Genomic DNA, 6,277 nt, shown 5'->3' on the forward strand with positions numbered 1-6,277 from the left:
AGATATGATGGAGCTTGACCATTTAGAGCTTTATAAGTTAACAGTAGGATTTTAAATTCAATTCTGGATTTTACAGGGAGCCAGTGCAGAGAAGCTAAAACAGGAGAAATATGATCTCGTTTCTTAGTTCCTGTTAGTACACGTGCTGCTGCATTCTGAATTAGCTGGAGAGTTTTTAAGGACTTACTAGAGCTACCTGATAATAGAGAGTTACAGTAATGCAGCCTAGAGGTAACAAAAGCGTGGACCAATTTTTCTGCATCTTTTCGGGTCAGGATAGGCCTAATTTTCACAATATTACCCAGATGAAAAAATGCAGTCCGTGGGTAGAATATTCAGATTCAGATTCAGATTTGACAATAAACCATGCCAAATATTACACACTGGCGTGTTTTTGAGAAGAATACAGTCACAAGGCTAANAGATTCAGATTCAGATTTGACAATAAACCATGCCAAATATTACACACTGGCGTGTTTTTAAGAAGAATACAGTCACAAGGCTAAACACACACACACACACACACACACACACACACACACACACACACACACACACACACACACTACCAGATTTGCTTAACATACACATACAATATTAAGTCTATTATTTTTCTTTTTTCTTTATCTCATTAATAATAACAATTATTATTATAATTATGATAATAATAGTGTCATAAATATTACACATTGGGGCCTTATTTTATGTAAACTTTAAATATTAGGATTTATTGAGCTGTTACATAGCCCACGTTTGACTGCACCTCTCCTTCCATCCTTCCATCCTTCCATCCTTCGCTCTTTCCATCCATCTCTCTGTCTCACACACACACACACACACACACACACACACACACACACACACACACACACACACACACACACCTAATAATTATTAAACATTGTATTTCATTGTGTAGAACAGCATCACACAAGTCAAATTTGACCATAAATTTCAAATTTATGGTCATGTTTTTTTCTTTAGTTATCTTACTCAAAAACATTGATCTGAAGCTTTTATACCACAGCAACTTTAACTGAAAAACAGTTGTTAAAAAAAGCTTGTGTTCTTGTGATTAAAATGTCCGGAAGCTCAATTCTGAGGCTGCTATGTAGATATGTTTCAAATTAATAATAACTAAAGCAACTTCAACCCATATCAATTTCAGGCTTAAAACACAAACTTCCGATTTAAACCCCACCCACGTCGGGTTCAAACCCAGCCCCCTTTGAGTATGGATATGGATACAGATAATTTAGTTGGTTGAACAGATACAGATAGTGGTGTATTCACTCATCCTTATCATTTATAAAAGTGTGCACAGGACAGGTGGTGTACAAACAAAGCACAGAAAACGCTTACGCATAAAAATATCCTGATTTATTAAGCAGAGCATACACATATCCCATACCTGCTCCCCTTTATGAATCACAATCTACTTGAAATTTGGCACAGGTGAGCAAGCATCTTGCCCTATACATAGGTGTCTATAAATGGCCAGTGAAATACCCTAAATAAATATTCATGAACACAAACCACATGAAGAAGAGCATGGTAAATGCACAATGTAAAGTTGAAAACAGAAAACGTTGTTCGTTAAATTCAATATTGGCAGTACTAATGCTAAAAGGGAAGCTGAGCGGCAGCTGGCGGCCCATGCTACTGCCTCGAACTGTGTTAGAAGTCAAGAAGTGGTCCAATATTAAGGTGGAGGCCAAAAAGCCTTACACAAGAGAGAGTGTGTGCGCCACCAGAAGGTGAAAGGAACACCTGAGCTCAACCGTCTGGGTGAGAAACTGGCAGGGATCATCAGTGAATCCTTCCCGAGAGGAGTGGTCACAGAGGCGGAGGGGGACACAGATGTGATCGAATGACTCTGGTAGGTTATTTGTATTCTCTTGTTTGAAACGAGTAAATTGAAGTGATGCATTGAAGTTGGGTTGAAACACTTATGTACAAACACAACAAAGACGTTATTCAGAACAACTGACTTTACTCAAAATGAAAAAAAAATATATTTCCTTCTTGTAGTCCCTTGGTGTTCAGTGAGGTTGGTGGTGATGCAGCTCAGCAGAGTTCACCCAACGTCTACCCCGCAACTTGTATGCCTCAGCCATCCAGTACATGTCCTTACTGATTCACTCTTGCAGATCCAGTTATGTTAAAGAAAGAATCTTAGCAAAAATTCTTAGCCTTTGAGAATAAAGTCTACAAGAAAAAAAGTCATGACACTACAAGAATAAAGTGGGAGCTCTACAAGAATAAAGTCAAAATATTACAAGATTAAATTAGTAACTTTAGGAGAACATAAGTCACAAGCCCCTTTTACACTGCCAGATTTTCCGCAAATGTTGGGCCGTTTTGCCGGCAAGGTGCAAGCGTTTAGACGCACAGAGCTGGATTGGCGAGTTGGTCCGAGGTGCCCAATTTTCCGCTTCGTAGGGTAGACATATTGATGGAACCTTTTTAGTTGAAACAGACCGAGGCGGCCTTCTGCAACGGGAGGGGCTGTTGAAGACTTGTGGGAGGAGCTGTTGATGACACCGCACATGCGACCCACTGCCAGTGGATAAACAGGAAACAGCTGATAGCAGGAATAGGCGAGCAGCTAGTAGCAAGAGGGAAACACAAACCTGACAGACACTGTCAGGTTTCCCCCTTGTCCTCGCAAACGAAGTGGCCATTAACCGTCAAGTGACAGGAATGGTGAAGAACGGGCCGACTTACGAGAGACTCGCCGAAGGACTGACCAGCTGCGGCTTCCCTCCCACGTCACTGTTTACGTCACACGCTGAGCTACACATTTTGTTACTTGCTCACGCCCCCCATTGCCCCGAAAAAGGCACATTCTGTATAAACAAAAGTAGGCAGGCGGCATTTTGCCGTACTCCCCGATTTTGTTTTTATACTGCCAATGCTGAAAAAAGACTGATTGGGCTCTCCTGCAAATTTGCACAAATCCTATCTAAAAAGGGCTACAGATTAATATGGGTAATATGGTATAAAAACTGACAAAGTATGTACAGTGTTGATGGTGACAGTACTATACGTTTGTACTATGAATTACCAACAGGATTTCGGGTGATATTACATTTACAATGTTATGTTACGCATTACCACTGGAAAACTGTCTGTTTTCATTTTTCATTCATCCACGCTGATCCAGATTGCTACACTTCCACCAGTCTTCTTCTTCGAGTCCTTTGCAATCTCAAATGTCGTTTTGCCAGTATGTAGTGCAGGTCACAGCTAATGGGGTTGGTTCAGCCAGGTCTTGGGGGCTGCACTGGGGGGCATCGTCACATTCCAGTAGGTGGGGCATGGTCTGCACTGCTCCACAGCTGCATTTGTCCTCTGAACCTTCTACAGAAAGGGACAGTCGTTGCTTGGAGAACGGATCTGGTGGTTATGGTGATTGGCCGGTATTGAGTGTGGGGGATAGGGTCCAGGACCTCTTTCACAGCTCTGGATGATACAAGGTCTGGGTTATATCCTCGTTTCCATCTGGCGCTGTTGAAAGATTTTGGCAGTTTGGCGTGGTGAATCAGGGTCAGGTGTTTCGACTCAAGCCAGGTTTCGACTTCATCTCCATCTCGGTCGTTCACTTCATAGCCCCACGATGTGCTGTGGGAGTTGAAGTCCCCGATGCTGATGTGGTATCTCCTCTTACTGTGCATTCACACCAAAAGCGTCATGAGCGTCATAAGCGGCCGGCAGCCATTAATTTTCAATGTACGCTTGCTACGAAGGGCGTCAGGGGCGTCGGCTGCAGCGAGCGGCGCGATGCCAGAGACCAGAGCATCAAGTAGAAGTTGAGAGAAGCTGAACTTTATGCAAATGGGCAGCGCCGCTGCTGAAGCAGCAGCCAATTGCAGACCGGGATTCAGGTACGGAGGTCTGGGCTCTCCCGGAGCTGTACGAGCCGGTGAAATTCACCGTGGAGTTGCCGGGTTTGCAGGACTCTGTGGACTCAGTCGGCCCGACGGCTCCGGGCCCTGTGTTTCCTCAGCAAATACGCCAATGCAATACAAAGGCGGCTTCCGAAAGTGCGATTAATGAGCTCCCGCTTATTTACCACCAGTTACATTTCTCAGTGGTCCTACGTGCCAACAGGAGAGTAAAATCATAATTATAAAAGACTCATAAAGGCTATATTGACTGTGTTTATTAGCGTTATTTTAATTGTGCAATGAAAGTCATGGATAATACAAAGTGAAGACATAAATGATATATTTGTTCATCCTTGTAAAGTGAACAGCCGTGTCAGCCTTGATGGGCACATCTGCAGCAGCAGGCCCCGCCCCTTTGGCCGCTACAAGCGCCTGCTGGAGCTGCTGTTTTCATTAATATAGCCTACCTATAACGTATCCCATCCTGCTTTGCGTCTCATTGATCCGCACATCTTGGTTATGCCATTGTGCGTAAGTATGTTGGATGTGTTTCCTGTCACATCCCCTACAACGGCGAAGCAACACGCCGTCCCGTTGTTATGTATAACTCCCTCTCCAGTGCTGCTGTAGCTGACCGGTGCACCGGGAACAGGCAGGTCTGTCTTCCAGCTCTGGTGTATTAATATGCGCTTGTCATAGTGACTGACCCTGCCATTCTGTTTGTTGGGCTAATCTGAGCACTTGTCTATTACGTCTCATATGATCGGCCAAAAGTATTGATCCCTATCTCATTACTGATCAGACTTTGATACTCTGCCTGTCCCTGTGTCCAAGGCTCTGGGTTTCTAGGGCTATTAAATTGTTCTAAATCTCTAAATATTTACCTTCATTTAAAAATAGCCTAATAAGTTACTTAACAATATTCTCTACACAGAGAGTAACATGGCCCTAATCCTCCTTTGTCCATCTAAATTATTTCTGCAGGGGCAAACTTTTACTCAGTAGATCAGCTTTCCCCATATTTTCACTGGGTTTTTCAGTTTTCCATTTCTGCACTTAATCATTTACCACATATCACCCAGTTTGTCTCAAGGATGAATTATTGATTTCAGTCCAACCAGTGGTAGCGCACACATGACAAAAAAAAAAAAAAAAAAAACTAGCTCCCATTCGCTGTGATTTATATAGACAGAAAATCGAGGGATGTTTCCAGCTGACTGCCTGAAATGGACATTCTAAATGGGGGAAACGATGTGTGGACCTTCACCTTCCAATTATTTCCTGTGTCATAGCGCTGTTTGACAAACAATATGATTTTCTTGACTCAAATTATTCCGTAACATGCCTCGTGTTTTCATAAGTGACATAACACATCCAGACGCTGGCGCGCAGCAACAGCAGCATTTGGCTCAAATGCCTGGGGATAGGGCTCGGGGTCGGGGCCAACATCCCTGTCAGGTGGTAGTGGCATGTTTTTCAGCTCTGCCATATTGTGCAGCACAGCACACGCCCTGACAATTTTGCAGACCTTTTCAGGACTGAAAGACAGTCTCCTTCTTGTAGCATCCAGCCATCTGCTCTACAGCAGCCTGATGGTCCGCTCCACAATGGTGTGTGCCTGGCTCTGTTTACCCACCATTTTAAAGGATACGACTTTCTCCTGCAGTAGAGAAAGTGCAATGTATTTTGTATTTCTACATTGGTTATCCCTACCCAGAAGGCTGCCATCACACGCAAGCCCCAGCCTCAAGTCTGATCCCCACACTGCTGTGTCCTGTGTCTCAGTATGAAGGAATCATGGGTTGACCCTGGGCACCAAACCACTACATTTGTGAGCAACATGTCCACATCACGTATAATTTGGACTTTAGAGAATAAAAATGTTTTTGATTAATGAAAGCAAATACATTCTCACCAGGTGCCCTTACAGCAACAAGGATGCAGTCAAAAGCATCAATTACATTTATTACAATTACATAGGCACCTAGGAGCACCCAACCACTTCCTAATATAGGAGCTAAGTAGTGTGGCATTGTATGGAAAAGGGATACTTCAGCTGCCAGTATCTAGTTTAACAGAGGAATTTAAATGTACCAAGGTCAGGACAGAGCTCTTGTTATCTGGGAGTAAGGACGTGGTAGTTAGGAGTGTGGTTCCAAATCCAACCAAGGGGAGGAAATGGAAGCCATGATCGGCAGTTCAGGAAGCAGAGGCAGCTCTTAGGCATGCAGAGATTGTAGGTAATGTTCAGTTTGGCCGGGGAGGCCTGGGGCTTGGCTCAGGCAAACCGGTATGGAATAAAGCAGGTCTCAAAGATAAAAGAAAGCTGGTTGTAGAACAGATACGCAGACAGGAGGAGATGTTAAGGGGTGCAAAGGTAGTGGCCC

Source organism: Epinephelus moara, chromosome 14, assembly GCF_006386435.1.
Source record: "Epinephelus moara isolate mb chromosome 14, YSFRI_EMoa_1.0, whole genome shotgun sequence".
In the NCBI taxonomy this organism is placed as follows: Eukaryota; Metazoa; Chordata; class Actinopteri; order Perciformes; family Serranidae; genus Epinephelus; species Epinephelus moara.